Source organism: Hipposideros armiger, unplaced genomic scaffold (genome assembly GCF_001890085.2).
Source record: "Hipposideros armiger isolate ML-2016 unplaced genomic scaffold, ASM189008v1 scaffold_150, whole genome shotgun sequence".
Lineage (NCBI taxonomy): Eukaryota > Metazoa > Chordata > Mammalia > Chiroptera > Hipposideridae > Hipposideros > Hipposideros armiger.
Genome location: NW_017731500.1, coordinates 3,440,432 through 3,457,952, shown reverse-complemented (window position 1 = coordinate 3,457,952; position 17,521 = coordinate 3,440,432).

Genomic DNA, 17,521 nt, shown 5'->3' with positions numbered 1-17,521 from the left:
AGAAATCTTTCTTTTATGAAAGACTTAGTAAAAACACTGTTCTGAAACATTTTCTTGTGGCACAAATGAATATTAGACATATTCAAGAATGAAGTAGGACTATTAGTCAAAGCTGATAAAGAACTCTAATGTTCAGCTGACCTCATCTATGACTCTAAGTGTCCAGAACATGTTGCATTCCACGTTCCACATAATGTAGAAATGGCTTAAGTTGTTACAAAGTATCATTTATCACTCTGTGATCAGTGGCAGACCATGATATGTTATAGCATGATTTTATCTACCTTTGTTTTTAGTATAAATTAAGAAAAAAAAGTGGCTTTGACCTATTACTCAAGTATCATTTTGCATCTTCCAAATGCAAACTAGATTCACAGTTTGCCTTTTGAATGAAATTTTGAATTTCCTCATTAAGTATTAGTAAACTTGATACAAACACCCGAAGGTAGAACGGGGTACAGAGCCACTATATTCAAACATATTTATGTATTTATTCATATATTTGCCTCTGTAGAACATTCTGTCCTGAGGCAAACCCTCACTATAATAAAATCATTTAGGAAAAAACAACTACTACTATAGCCTGAACTTGGCAACCGATCACGGATCTCAATATTGTATTCTCCCGGAAACCAAAAAAAGAAAAATGATCTCACGAAGGCCTGTTGTTTTGGCAAGCAGTGAAATGCAATTGCATTTCTACATATTGAGTAGCAGTTGGTATTTTATAAATGGTTAATGCTGGTATGATTCCAAGAGGCATTAGCAATATTAAGAGTTGGTAGCACATTACAGCTCAGCAATTCTGTGCATAATCAAGAGTTGGGCAGCCCCCATAGCGAGTATTTATTACATCGCCAGGCACTTGAGAATATGTTTCTGGAAGCAAAATGAGATGATGATGAGGGAAATTATGTAGTGCAAGGTGCCAGGATGGGTACAAAGGAAAATTATTCATTGGGAAAAATAAATGCGTTTGGGCATGGAAGACATTTCTAACAATCTGGCAACCTATAGAAAGTAGCCCCTGTTCAGATGCTCAGAAAACAACAGGGTGTTAACAAAGACCAAAGAAGCACGAGGGCCTTGTTGATATTTTGGTCATGCTTTTGTTTGAATCCCTCACTTTGGAATTTGGTTATACATACGTGTGTGTGTGTGTGTGTGTGTGTGTGTGTACACATGTACATATATATGTTTATATGTAATTATATAGTTTCATAGTAATAATATTTTTAATGAGGATTCATTTTTTTGACTTCCTGTTGAAATGATCCTCCTCCAATATCCCAAATACAGAGATCCACTGAACAGTCCACCTTTCCCCATTATCCCTTGAACTGGCTTAGAAGCTTAGCTGTTTTCATGGCTTGTCACGTCCAGCATGGCAAGGGCATACAGGTTTCTCTTAAGGGGCGACGCAGATTGAATAAGAGCAAGAGACAAAAGTAAGATTAAGAGCGAGACCAAGGGACTCAGCCAGAGAAGACTGAGTGAGCCTAGAATCGGGTCAGCGCATGGCTTTTATTGAGAAATTTGAAAAGAAGTGAAACTGTTTTACTGCTGTCAATCAATTTGTAACCCGTGACTTATGTGTGCCTTAAGACCTTTTCCATTAGCATTCCCTTTGTGTTCCAACACATCCTGTGCCTTCACACTTCCTCCACATAGCCCCAAGACACTGTTACTGTGTCCTCCCAGGGGAGATAACTATTATCATTCCAATAGGTCCCAGTCACCTGAGACACTCCCCGAGAGAGCTTTACAGATATCATTCCATCCGGCCTCAGTTTTCCGAGACACTCTCTCGACTAATGGGTCAGAGGCTCATGTAGGGGGGTGGTAACGGAATTGGCTATAATGCAACAATGGCTTCACTGTCAAGTGTACCAGTACCTAGATGACTTTACATTGTTTCCTCTGAGACCCGAAGTCTCTCCACTTCTTCTGTTCTCTATGTTCAACTGCCCATTCACCATCTCCACAATAGATTCCCGCCACCATCTTTTTTCCTCATGGAGATTTCTATGCTTTTAGAAATGGATTTCCTCCATTTAGCCTCCCAAGCACCAAGGCTCCAAATCCTGAAGTCTCCTTTATCCCTTTCTTTCTCTCACTGATGATTGCTGCCCAGCCTAGGACTCTGCAGAGGGCCCCCGTATTGTCCCTTACATCTGTCCAGCCTCTTGTATTGCCAGGACTCTAGCCTGTCACTCAAGACCTCAGCCAGTGCAGCAGTGTGATTATTGGTCAGCTTGGCTTCACATTTTCCCCCTCTTACTTTATCCCAGGCATTACCACCAAAAATAAGCAGTTACATGGGACATGGCCCCCAAATTAAAAAAATAGTGTTTTCACTTCATTTGAAGGACAAATCCAAACAGCTTTGCCTATCATTCATCAAACATACATCTTGAACTCTAACCTTATTCTAAGTTTTGGGGAGGGACTACCCAGTGATTCTGTACTTTGCTCGTATAATTCATCTTTTCTGGAATGTCCTTCCCCACTCATCTGTATTTATCAAAGTCATATTCTTTTCCATAAAATGCAACTCAAGTCTGATCAAGTTCGATGAAAACCAAAACATTAATTCCATTTGGTTTTAGTTGAAAATATTTGTGAGCATCTAACCATCTTCATTAATCACATCCTTTGTGTAGAATACTTTTTCATGTGATGGAAGCAAACTGGGGGACAAGCAGGGCAGTTGTCTGCGTCTTGATGTGGGAGGAGAGTAACTTGCATGGTATTTCCTGAATGGTAGTGGCAAATGATTAATGGTTGGTGGCTTTGAGACCAAACCTAGATCCTTTGACTCCCAATCCACAACTTTACCCTATAATGCGAGTGGAGGCACCGTGGCACACTCATCAAATGCAGACACATAGCCATCAGGTGGTCTGGAATTCACACCTAACTCTGCCACTTATTAGGAAGGTGCAGTTGGACAAATCACTTAGCATCTCTGCTCCATGTTCTAACCTGTGAAATGGGCCCAGCAGATTTGTTGTAAGGCTAAACAAGATAATACAAGTAAAGTATTTAGTACAACGCCTACAATGAAGGGAGCCTTTGACAAAGCAAATAGCTGTTACTGTAACAAAATGATTGGATATAATTGACTTTTTCAATGACTAGAAGAATGACATCCCCAAATACCAGTGGCCTAAAGCGACTGTGCCTTAACTAAGACCCAAAGTGCTTTCCCCTCCCATTCTAGATAAGATGGTTTAATTATAATATCTGCAATCAAACAAGATTATGCAAGTCCATCAGCTCATTCTATATTTGGCAGGTATTCCTCGGGCAAACATAATTTCCATAGTATTTTCTTAGTGATGAGCAGTGTTTCACTCCTCTAACTGAAATTCTTTCTTTGTTTTGTATATCTTTCATCAGCCCAGGCCAGGAAAATTAGATCTACAGCTTACATACACTTTCAAAAAACACCATTTCATGCAATAGGTCATTACTTAGCCTGGAAAGCCCATGATTTAAATACAGGATTACCCCCACTAATTATCTTCTTGAGAACTGCTGCCCGATTGCCAAATTGTACCCACAGAGAGAAGTAACGTTCAGCTTTTGGAGACATTCTAAGTAAGCCCAAGCCATTAGCAGTAGGCAGTATATGCAAAAACAAATACTTATGTTGGACTCGGACTGCCTCAGTTGAAACCCTGACTGTCATTTACCGCTATGGGCTCTTCAGTAAGTTACGGTACATTTCTATTCTGGTTTCTATCTGTTTTTTGTTTTATTTTGTTTTGTTTTGTTTTTATCTTGTAGGATTACTTTACCATATAAGTGAAATAATGTACATAAATCACTCAACACAGTTTCTGTAATTTAAGCACATACAACCTAAATACTATTATTATTAATGGCATCAATGGCATTGTTATGATTTATCCAAAGATGTGCTATGTATGACAGCAGCTTCTGAATTCTCTCTTCTCTCTCCTGTAGACAGATGGGTTTCTCCCTTTTCTTTGTCCATCTTGTCTCCAAGAAGCTAAGGAGAATGTGGCGAGATTCCAAATGGGAAACCCCAATCCAATGGAGGGCTGTTGGCAGGAGGGTGTATAGCAGTGAGTTGAAGGTCTTACTTGAGATGTCCATGACTAGGGATATTAGATATGGATCTAGAGAACATTAAAAAAATCTGAGCTAGCACATATAATGCCAAATGCAACAGCTGCCGGAGATGGTATTTGAACAAACATCTACTGATAAATGACTAGGATGTCCTTTGAGTTTCCACAAAGGGAATCTTGTTAAGTGAAGTGGATAACTGGTGGGAGTAGAGTAAGACTTGGCAAATCAATGCTCTTCTGGGGAACATCACCGTGCTTTCTGGAGTTGGACCACGGGCGCTCAATTATTTAGAGGGACTCTTGGGCACCCAGCCCATCAGAGCTTGGACAGTGCTTCTGAAGTCACAGGGGTTGCCCATCTGAGCTGCTGAGCAAGGGGATGTTTTACCTCAGACTTCAAAACGTGTAACACATGATGCCCTGAGGTGCCTATAATTATCCCCTGGTCTAGCCTTTACCTTAATTCTGTAGAGACACCTAGTTAGGGAAATACATCTATGCAGAATTTACAGGGCTTTCTCTCAAATGAGATTTCTCCTGATTTACAGGTACCTTTTGGTAAAATATATTTCCATAGGATGATATCTGTTGTTCTAAAACATAATGTATGATTAGTTAGAAATGTAACAGTGCGGGGAAATAATCATTATCACTTTGTGTGCATATTGTTGGTCATCCACACACCCTCGTACACGTGTGAGTTTCCTTGATCCTTATGACCATGTTTGCTATTTGCCAGGTGGTTTGCCGAGACCATGCAGCTAATAAATGGCAAACAAGGATCTGAGTCCAGGACTTCTGATGTGAAGCGCACTGTGCTTCAGAACATCTCATTCTGCCTAAGCCATGGATTATGTCACTCATGGACTTGTTAGTCTAAAAGAAGACCCTAAATATGTAATTGGATATTATTTTTCATTTATTTACTAAACAATATTTTTGAGCACAGAGTGTGTATCAGGGGCAGTTATCTCTCCTTCTCCCAAATTCCCATGCTCTCTGCTACCTACCAATCCCATATCTCCACTCACTTTTCCTCTCTCTTTTCAGTAGGTCAACAGTCCTGAAATCTCATGGTATAAGAAAGGCCCTTGGAGTGTTTATTAACACGAGGCTGTCTAGGACTGTATTTCCAAGAGGTTGTGATTCAGACTGTCCAATACCGTATCCTAAGAAGCCTGGCCCTCAACTCCAATCCCAATAACTACTATCCTAGATCCTTACCTTCACTAAGCCAGCTATTTCAACTGTATCACCATTCTTGACTCTCTAGGTTCTTGTTCAACAACTTGAAACCTAGGTCTTCTTCTCCCTTTTCTTTCCACTTCCCGTCCCCCTCTTGCTTCATCTCTATTCTAATATCATGAAACAAAACACTGCTAGAGAAAGATAAATCCAAATTCCACCTACTACAAGCAAAATTCTATCAGGTCAGCATCATAGATTATTAAATATGGTTCATTGATTGTTGGTTTCATAGTACTTGCCCCCAGGAGCTGATCCTCTCTTCCCGTGGGCCTTCACCAGTTCCACCTTAGGTTGATGATATTCCTGGGCTTCTTTTAGGTTCTATCAGAAGGTTCATGGACTAGGCAACCTTTAACAGGCTTTACACCCTTCTCAGAGATGCATGGGATTCTCAGCCTGACTCTTGGACCATCTCCAATCCTAGTTACAAAGCGTTCCCAACCAGAGATCTATCTGTATGAGAAAGGATAGACACTGACTTTTTTTTCCCCCCAAAGGGGGCCAAAGGATCCTTCAAGCTTTCCTCCATGACTGTTCTTGAGTCATTCAGCTCAGCTCATAGGTCCTTTATCAGTGTGTTCTGCTAGGCCATAATGTAAAAATGTTAAATGTATATCTAATGAATGGAAATCATTGACTTTCCATCTGCAGGCTGCTTTGTCTGAGGTAATTGTCAAGCAGTGGTCAGTCAGAGGAGAACATCCACAGCTTCATGTGATCAGCTGGAAGGAATTGGAGTCATATTATACATGACTGAGAGTCATATACACCTGATATTAGGACAACCCGACATGGGTTGTGGGCATCTACCTGTCTGCTGAGTCATGGCCAAGTCCTAGGTCTGACATAGTGTGATCTGACTAGATGTCTGCCCTCACATCCTGGCCAGGTCCCCACTGGAGCTATTTTGGTCCTTACTAATGATACCTGATTCCTGGGACATGAGAGGTCATACCTCTCTGACTTTGGCTCTAACCTACAGGCTGGAATTCCTTTTTTAATATCCCACTGATTAGATGGGACTTTCTAGATCAACTTCTACCAAGCCAGAGGTCTTCACGTTCCTCCTTGAGACACATTGTGCACTGGAGAGTCAGGCTGCCTTTGTGTGGTCATGCTTTAGGTTCAGATTAGCATCTTTGAATCCTTACCCCACCCAGCTTTCTCCTCCTTTGCTAGTACCTAAAGTCTCAGGATCACTCTTATCTAGCTATGCTGAGTGTTGAGAGAAATTATTCTTTTTTCACCCACATCACCAGTAAACACCATCAATTTTTCACTGAAGATAGTCACGCAGCTGGGGTCTGATCTTCTCCCTAGTGTGACTGCAGGCTGAGAGCTTGGTCCAGGTTCATGTTCTAAGAACTAGAGCTAGAGAGCTAAGAATGGAGAAAATTTAATTGGCTGATGAGGGCTAAGAAATATGGAACAAAGGGCAAGTTAATTTATGGTCTAAGTGAAGAGGGAAACTGAAAGGCAGGGGAAGTCTAAATCCTCTAGGGAGCAGGAGGAATCAGTGAAATGCCAGAATGGCATGTAAAATATATGGCTGGCCGAAATAATAATTAAATTGCAACTGAGAGTGAAAGGATTGGTTTAGAACAGTGAATTTTGAAGGCACAGCAGAGAATTTCCAGGGGACTGCAATGCACAGAGGACGTCATCCTTTCATGAAATGTCCATGGCTGACCCCATAAATCGGGAGGCAGAATTTAAGCACGTTGACCAGCTTGAAGAGTTCTGGGTTACTCTACTCTCAAAAAAGTATCCAGTCATTCTAGAGCTTTCTGATTACTTGCCTAAACTGACTTACTTTAGCTGAGCGAACTATACCCCTGGCAAGGGTACTTGGGAGAGATCAATAAAGTGGCACAGGTTGGATTATTTGAGTAAAGAAGTTTAATGTTGGTTAAGTATGAGTCTACAATCTTTTGGTACATTGTTAATGATATACTTAGTCATTTTAACTTTTTCCTCCATTTAAGTCGGGTACATTTAGCACATTTGAACAGGTTATTATCTCTAAGCATATTGACTTCTTGTCATGTTGAAAAACATGCCAACCACTAGCAAAGAACTAAGAGGGAGGGGCCATTAATCTCTAGAAAGACCATGTGTAGGCAATTTCCTCTTTTGTCTTACACTGTCCCCAAAAGGATTTCAACAGCAGGAGGAATTAGGAAGTAGCTATAGTCTATATGTGGTTCAATTGCTCTTGGTTTTGACACCTATCTGCACTGTGTCAATGATTTCGTCCCAGTTCTGTTACCCTTGATACTTTTTGCTAGTGAAGGCTACCAGCTTAAGGGTTTCTAGCCCAAATAGTCCTTTACTTGGTTCAAAGATTTATATTATTGAAAACTATAACCTCTTGGGGGTATCTTTTAATAAACATGGGGAAAATCTTTAAAATAATAATGTACCTTTTCTTCTAGTTTTCTGTTTATTTAGCCCATGTTTTCCACAGAGCAAGATGTGGAGGAAGTACTCAACATACATTATGTGGGTTCCTAAGTGACATGCTTGAATTGCTGCAAATTGCTGGCATGACTGAGCCCTAAGAGATACAAGGTGGCAGGATGACAGGGTTTGTGGCAAGGCGTGAGCCTGAAGAGATTTAAGAGAATCAGTGCACAAAATGCTTTGGATTCTACTTTGCAGGATTTGCTACTTCATTCTAAAAGCGATTAAGACCCAGAAGGGATTTGTAAGCAATGGATCTCTATGATCAAATACCGCATTTATAAAGACCACACTCTAACACCCATTCAGTGAATAAATTTGAGGGAAAATGAAAAGCTATTGAGCCTCCATTTTGGGAAGCCATTACAATAACCCTCAAAGCTGCAAACATGCAATGTTCAAATTTAAGTTTCAAAAATATGTGCCACAGCAAAGAATTAAACATATTTTTTGTAACATTACGTGCATAGCTTCATCTCACTGAAACCTATGTATGATCAGGAGGTAATGGGGTTAGGTTAATTAATGCGTTATCTACTTATTCTGAGTCTCTTCCCTGCACAGAACCTTGCTAAATGAATATTCAGTTGTGCTAGAGCATCAAAGAGAATTTGTATGTGTGGATGTGTATGTGCAGGTTGTCTGTGCATGCATATATGTGCGTGTTTGTGTGTGTATTACCGTGTGAGAAAGGTCCACCTAAGGCAGAAGGTATTGAGGGTCAGTATTAAAATTTTATTTCCTATTTTAACATTGATTAAAGATTATTGACACCACTCTGTATAAATGCAGTCTACATACAATCAGGTTTTAACTAATTTTTATAGAAAACTATTTTTTTTCTAGTAGCTTGAAATCTGATCTACTTTGTTATTTAAAAATCAAAGTTTTTAACCCATTAGAGAAAATAAATTAATTTTGATTTACATTAAAATCTAGTGGACTCATTCAATACAGATGCTGTTCATTACCTGTTATTACGAAGGAGGTTAAGCCATTTCAGTATGAATCCTATTAAATGAATTTAGTGGGCACAAAAATCTGAATATTAACAATCGCAGGAAAGAAACAAGAATTAACTTAGTTAAATATTTGCTAAATAGCTGATGGAGAGTGGGATCATGCAGAGGTGTTCCAGTCCAAGGCCGGTATTGATTCACTCAAATGTGTCCTCTCACAGAGAGAGCAGCGCTAATTCTCAGACACATGGGCTCAGCACACCCGAGTCTGATCAGGAAGCTCTGCAGCCAACCATTCCTGCTCGCTTACTGCTTGTGGTTCAATTGTAGTTCACATGATTCCAGAGAACAGACAGACTCATGTTGTATCATCAACAATCATCTTGCTTTTAAAAATGTGTCTGTGCGTGTGTCATAAAGAATCTGACATAAGCCGAAGCTTTCATCTGCTGGGGGATAGCGTGGGAGAGGAGCATGCTGCCAAATGCAATGGCCACAGCTCTTTCCAAGGGGGACCCGAGCAGGCCATAGAGCATGTCAGTCTAAAAAGGCGGGGGATAAATACTTAAGTTATTTTTAATAATGGCTATCCTTGTGACACGATTAGAGGAGGAAAAGAGGAAACGTAGCTTTGCAGTGTTAAACATTTTATTTTTGCATTTAGTCCAGATCGTTGACATTAGAATGTGACACAGTAAAATTTGCTGGAAAATTTGCAGAACAATATGCCTACTTATGATTTTCTATTGACACTTCCACAATCCTTACTGTTACCTAAATTGCCCAGTCAGGAGAAAAGACACTTGTTCCTCTCAATGTGGGTTTCCCCCTCAGGATGAAAATGGATCTGTTGGGTGAAGAAACTTAGAATTGCCTGGCAGTTATGTAAAGAGCCTTTGAAGAGTAAATGATCACAGAGTACAACAGGATTAAATTAAGTTAAATCTATGCATTTATGAAGTTGCTTAATGCCATGAGTGAGATTAAATAGACAGAAAATGTCTTATTGTTAAAAATCATAATTTTCAAGACCAGGTCTTGCCTGCCTCATCTCTAATTTCCTGCTGGTACAGCTGCCTGTGACTGCCAATGCCTTTATTTCATGATCAGGTGGCAACTGATGATAGTCTAAAATTTTCACGCATTCCATTCACTTTTACTGCCACTGTTTGATGTGGAAAATCAAGAAAGAAGTACAACATTCTGATACAGGTAACTGCTGATCTACAAAACAAAGATAGCATTAGTTCAGCTGCAAGAGCCCCTCCAAAATATTTAACTGAGAACTGTGACCTGTTGTCTAAAGGGCATATGCCAAGAGGTCAGAGCCCTGACGCAAACCTAAGTCTCTTTTTTTTTTTCTAGGAAATTCATTTTCTTACCCTTCACTGGGAAAGAGTTTACCAAAAAAAAAAAAAAAAAAAAAAGGAGGAGGGGTTTTTCTATTTTTGGGTCCTTTGCTTTTTTTCCTGCCCACCCCTCTACAGTAAACTTCAACAAATTGACAACTTTCAGATTTTTGTTTTCCTGAAAAATAGGGATTGTTTTTGTGATTCTCTTCTGAGTTCTATAAAGGTGACTAGATAGATATTATCAATGTGAAGAGCTTCAGCCTTGAATTGGGTTTCTGATATCAGTCGAAAGCTATGATTCTTTGAGAATGGTGGGAAACAACCATTAACATATTTTAATACATATTATCTAGGCATTCAGAGCCCCATGTAGACACTTTCTACTGACTGCTTGGAGCTTAAAGGGAGCCAAGTTATTAAACTGGTTCAGGTGATAATCTGATGCTGTAGCTGCCCTGAAACAAAGTAGCGTCAGACAACCCGCTGTATCAGGTGGCAGCTCAAGCAGAATAAGATTGTGCACTAGATTCCCCAAAATAACACTGCAAAGGAGCTAGCTTGCTTCTATCCCCCGTCATGCCTGACCTGTGCATGAAGGAGAGAGAATTAACCCCCTTATTACTACCATTCCTCAATTTCCTGAACAAGAAAAATCTCTTGCAATGGAAACTTTAAAGTTTTAATCATGGCAGAAATAATTGTGAAAATGATCCTATTAATATGTTCTCAGAACCTGAGAACCTCTTTTCAGTTCTTTTTTTTTCTTTCTATTTACTTCCTTTTTTTGTCCCTTCATACAGATACTTTTCTCTTTAAGTTTCCAGTTGTTCTCTCAAACAACTTGTTGGTTGTATAGAGCAACAAAAGTGACAATAAGAACAAAGAACAACAACAACAAAAGATTAGCAGAACGGGCAAATCTGTTTTTCATCTGTATCATCGACAATATCATAGTATTTCACATCAAAAAGTGAAGGCATTGGTTGGGATTCACAGAAAATTTCTGGTGCTTTGGGTTACTAACACTGAATCATAAAGTAATGGTAATTAAATAATTGTACAGAAGGAGGTTTCTAATGGAGGAAGATGGCAGGAGGTGAGTCTTCTGCCCACCTCGCGTGGCTGAAAAGAATGATGTTTGCCTGCTCTCAGAGAAGAGAGATGCTGACATAATTATTAGAGATTTCAAATGGTATTTCAGGTTTAAATCTTCTAAACTAATGGACAAGTTGCTTATTATTTAGAAGGCAAACAGGCACAGAGATTTTTAGATACTTGGTTAATTACCTATAATGAATAACCTATTCAATTGAATAGTAAACATTTTTAAACATCTCCTTGACTTTTTAAACAAGTTAGTCAAATTTAATATGCCACCCTGTGGCAAAGGTGAAAACTGAAATCTGGACACACATTTTGATAAAGAAGTGCCAATTTTGAGTAAAAGAAGTTGGCTAAGAAATGTAATTTTCATGCTGAAATTTGGGCATACTCTTGGTGTATTTAAAACCTCCTAGATCCGCTTGAAAATGTTACATCCTGAAGCATGCTGTCTCTATGGCTGCCACAGTTATAAGAATGATATTCTATATGGAATGCTAATACTATTCATTAGGGTAGCATGAGGCTGTAGGTCAGGGATTGAAACACCACAGGCCCACTCTGGCCCACCATCCATTTTTGTAAATAAAGTTTTATTGGAAGAAAGCTACAGTCATTTGTTTAGGTACCATCTATGGCTCTTTTTGTACTATAATGGCAGAGTTAAATAGTTGGGACATAGACTATATAGCCTGCAAAGTCTAAATATTCGTTATGTAGCAATTCATAGAAAGCGTTTGCCGACTGCTGTGTAGAACATTTGAGCTTGTTACACAGTGTTTATTTACAGTTTCTTTTTTGCTCCAGAGCGGAAGATGACAGTAAAACCCCCATGTCTCTTTTGTACACAAGAGGCAGACAGATGCACTGGTGACCACGTGCCACTTGGAAGTGAGTTGGCATCACAGATAAAATTAGTCCATTGTCACAGGCGTTATTTCTTTCTCTGGACAGTATTTCACATATTCATGGTGTTTCAAAAAGGGAGCTGACAACTGAGAGCATAATTATTAATAGTTGCTTATAGAGTAATCAGCCCTATCTTAGATGAATGACTCCAGTTGCACACTTCTATGGAGTTAGGATTGTCATGCATTTCTGCCAGGAATATATTGTTATTGTGTGTGATAAACAACCTGGGCATCCTGGGAGACTTCAGATCATGGCAAGTAATAGAACTCTGGTTCTAAAGTCAGGACCTCACCCACTGCTTTTTGTTTTGTTTTATTTTTCAGACAGAGTTCAGCACACCAAGGCCAGCAAAGCTGGGGAACTGTTGACACTGTTTTATACTTTTAGATCTACTCTGGTGACTTAATCTTTCTCCACGATTTTATCATGGCGAATATTATTGGAACTGCCAAGCCTGATTATACAAATACAATTAAGTAATTACTGCTTCCACCTGCTCCACTCCAAGTCTGAGAATGGTTGTTTAAACAACAGAGTATGCAGCTGTCATTGAAACTAAACCAACAGTAAATACAGACATAGATGAGAGGTGACTTCAGGTGCCAATAGGGATGATCACTCTGCAATGGTTGAGCTTTGTTTCACTTTTGATCACTTATAAACCCTTCCCTGTACCTCAGGGCACATAGTCCTCACCATAATTCTGTGGAGGAAGGAAAAGCAAAGATCACCATCTCTGGGGTAAGTTCACAGGAGACTCATTTACTTACCAACACATTAGAGTGAAATTATAAAGAGCCAAAATCCTATGGAGAAAATTAACAACTTCCAGGTAGAAACCAAGTGATTTTCTGTGTAGTTTGCAGAGTCGCATGGTGAAATGATGGTTGGAAGTCATACACGTAGCTAGGAAGTGGGTGGGGCGGGATTAGAACCCAGGCAATATGGCCACAGGGCATATGCAGTTAACATCTCTACTGCCTCAAAATAACAAATATTTATCGAGCAATTACTGGTTAGTCACATATTAAACACACACAGACCTCATTTTGTGAGTTTCTGCTTTGTGCCAGACCCTACAGGGAGGGCGCTGAGGATCGAGCAACAAGCAAGGCATTAACCAGATGTATTTATTTAGTTATTTCTAACCTACTACAATTATGATGCCTCTGTATAGAAAAAATAAATAAATAAAGAAGTGTCATCAAACGTGTAGCAGGAAGTCCTGACATATTTCAGAGGAAGTACATTTTCAGGTGTGGCTTCAAAGATGAGTAGGAGTTTTATGGGAAACTGGGAGGAAGTAGATGCAGAAAAAACATTCCAGGCAGAGGGCTCAGTAAGTAGGAACACACTGGACATAAACAATCATGGGAAACCTCACATGTTCTTCCTAAATTCAAACTCTACCAAACACTCACTTCCTGGTCCTTGGCAGACATTCTTGCTCTGGGCTCTCTCTTTCTCATTTACTTCCTTCCTCTTCTTACTTCCATTTCTTCCTGCAGGCTCCTTTTCCTCTGCTCATGTCTTAATGTCCCCGATCCTCAGGGTTCTGTCCTTGGGTCTATCTTTTCTTACTTGAATTCTTAGATTGCATCATCTGCTCCATGCATTTAATTGCTGTCTATACACTAGTAAGAAGGACTCCATATTCAGGTCGCAGCTCTATTTTGAGAGTCAGTCCTGTGTAAGTACGTGTCTGAAGACCAGTGGCTCTGACTTCTTCAGAGTCTTCTAGGTATTTTAACCTCCACCTGCCCCCAAATGAATCATTATTATTCCCCTCTAAGCTGTTCTTTCTCATTGCTCTGTATAAATTGTCTAAACCAAAAACCTGAGCATAACTTTTTTTTTTGCAGTTCCTTTATTTTAATACAGATCATCCCCCTTAATGCAGTTCTGTTTATTCTGCGTCCCAAGCTTCAATCAAATGTAACAGCTTCTTTCCAGCCCCATCGTCATCACCTTACAGCGCTACCTGGGGCACCCATGTAACTGTATTACCCCTTGCCAATCGATCCCCCATACCAGTCAGAATAATCTACCAAGAATACAAATCTGTTTATGTCATTTTATATTTATACTTACATTGTCCTTTGGATAAGATGGGGGGCACAGGTCTCCATTCTCTGACCACCACCTACCATCACTTCAGTCCTATTTCTTGTCACTCCTACATTCCATGTATTCCCAGCTGTTGATCAGGCCATATTCCCTGTTACCTCCAAATCTATTCCTCTGCTTCATTCCTACCATTCCATTTTGTTTGACCATCTTCTACTCATCCTTCATGTCAGGACCCTTTCTATTACATTTAATGGTTCAGATTATTCTCTCAGGGCTCCATATCCCTGTAGTCCCCCCAACATTGCATTCATTGCATTTTATGACATTGCGTATTTAATTATTTGTGAATACAGGGCACGTATCTCTCTAGCTTATCAATACAATTACATCATGTAGCACAGTGCCTGGCATGCAGTCACCATGTAATAAACACTTGTTAATTTACATGAATGAGTGTCATAACCTTGAGAGTCATATACCTGTAATATCCAGCGTAACATGAGCTTTTGGATGAGAGGCGAGTTTGAAGGTAGGGCTTGTCGCTTATTTCCTGTATTGGTTTTGACAAATTACTTAACTTCTCTGAACCTCAAATTTAAACTGTGAAATAAGCATAATAATAAACAACTCATAAGGTTGTTGTGTAAATTGAAAAAAGATGGGTACATTTAAGTGCACAACGAATGGGAGCTTTTAGCTGATTAATTTAGTGCCTTGTAAAGGGAACTTATATCCACTGCCTCTGAGTTTGGAGAATACTGGGGGGATCTGGCATGAGGTATTCCTCCCTCCCCTTGCTCCTTATTTTCTTGAAGAGCTGTCTTTATTTTAAATTTGATTTTCTGTGCTATCCCATCCAACCTAAGAAAATCCACTCACAAGGAGTCCCATTGGGTACCATTGGTCATTCTTAGGTAGCACTTACTTTGTTCACCATGATAAGTCCCACCTACTGGTTAATCGCTGTCTTAGTTTCCTATTTCTGCTGTAACAAATTGCCATAAGTTTGATGGTGTCAAACAAATTAGATTTATTATTTTATACTGCTGGAGGTCGGAAGTCTGAAATCCATCTCACTGGGCTGCACCTTCTAGAGGGTCTCGGGGAAGCCAGTTTCTTTGCCTTTCCCAGCTTCTAGAGGCTGCCTGCATTCCTTGGCTCCTGGTCCCCTTCTGACTTCAAAGTCAGCAGGGGCCAGTCAAGACTTTCACAAGACTGATCAGAATACATCACTCTGATGTTGACGCTTCTGCCTCCTTCTTCCTCATTCAAGGACCCTGGTGGTTCCAAGAGGCTTGTCTGGATGATTCATTACAATCCCCCTTTTTATCGTCATTTCAGTAGTAACCTTCAATTCCACCCGCAGCCTTCATTCTCCTTTGCCATGTAAGGAGACATATTAATGGGATTAGGATGTGCACATCTCTGGGAGGGTATTGTTCTGTATCGGGCACCGTACTCAGTGTTTTACTGACATAAACCCAGTTAATGCTCCCAGATGTACTATGAGATAAATACTTATTGATCCATTTTATGGATTAAAAAAAAAAAAGGAAGCTTGCCAAGACTTGCTTTCTTGCTGGTCAGAACTGAGCATTGGCAGAATGGTGCTTCAGCCTCTTGGGCTGCCTGCCACTGCGTTCTTTGTTCTTTGCTTGAGGCCATGGAGCCTCCTGTGTGGGACCCTCTGCTGCTGTCCTGGCCCATCCTGATCAGGCAGTGACTCCAGGGCTTTGGCCATTTCACTGTGAGATGAAGGTATTCATGTCAACACAGTGGGTTTCCTGGGATCTGTCTACTACTGTCTCTGCTGTGGAGCCACAAGAGTGGGGGACCTCAAATACTCATGCCAACTCCTGTTTTCAAATAAGAAACATGTTTATTGCTTGTACAGGAATATAAAAACCAAAATCCGTCCTTTGGGAAGGTTGAAGCAGCTTTAAAGATTGTAAGCGGAGTGATTGTTTTGAACACACACATGGCTACACAGAAAAGGGCTCTATTCCTTTTGCTTCTAAATGCCACCATAATATTGGAAGGTTTCTTGCATGTGAGTGAAATTACTCCTCTCTTATACACTGAATTCTGTTGTAAATGTCAGTGGTATGTATTTCAATGTGTTTGACTCATTTATGGGGGTGTTTAAACCCTGTGTTTTATGAATCAGATGTTACTGTGTTAATAAGATATATGCCAATAAAATTCTAGGTCTGGAAATAATAAAAAAAAACCCCACAAAAAAACAGAAAAAAACTACTTAAACCAGTTTTACTGAGTGACATCTTGCAAGTAATCCAAATTCCTTTTACTAACCCCCTGCATGTTTTTCAATGTAAGGAAATGCTAATGCATATTCCTACACCTACAAGGTAATGCTGCAGATGAAATGCATTGCAAAGTTCAGAGTGACCTTCCGGGAAGAATTGAAACTTCCCTTCTCCCACCCAATCCATTAAGATTTCTGTTCTAATTCCTTTATCGAATGCTTCCTTTCCCAGGGTGCAGATATGGTGCTAAAAGCTTTGAAGATAGATTTTGTTTTAGTCTGTGTTTCCTGTTACCATTGAGATTTGGGGCTGTGGTAAGGTAAAGAGAAGAAAGGGGGGCAGGCTCACAATTATTCCCATGGAACTTAGAGATAGGTTTAATCTTTAATCAAGTTAAACAAATAGAATGATATTAAAATTCTTTTCCTTATGTTTTCTTTTTTTTCCCCCTTGAGGAAAAGAGAAAGAAATAATGTCTCATTGCACTGGAAAATATACAAGTCCTTTTGGGATAACAAGCATAATTCATTCTCACTCGGGCAACTGGTGAGATCACTTCCTGGTTGGTTGCTGAGCTGATAGGTTATTGAAACCACTGGGGTTTTGTTAAAAAAAATATATAGCCATCTAATAAATCTTCTCCTTCTTTTAATTATAATAATGGTGATAACTTTCTTATGAGTTGTTTTTTCCCTTTTAGGGCAACTTAAATAACCCCCAATAATTCATATAGCATATAGAGTTGAGCGGAATTGATAAACCCTGCTGGACTTGAAAATCAGTTGCTGTGGATTTGTAAGAGAAGGCTCTAAGTCATTTAAGCATAGTGACAGGGGCTAAGTCAAGCCAGCACACTCTTTTCTTTCAGTGAGTTTAAACTTGCTTCAAGCCTTGGGCAGTTTTGAACTGAACACATCTCTTTAAAACCTAGCTGAAAGGGAAAATGCCATTTTCCCATATATTTTCAGGCCAGATAAATATAAATATATATCTATATATATCTATATATCTATATATCTATATATCTATATATCTATATCTATATCTAT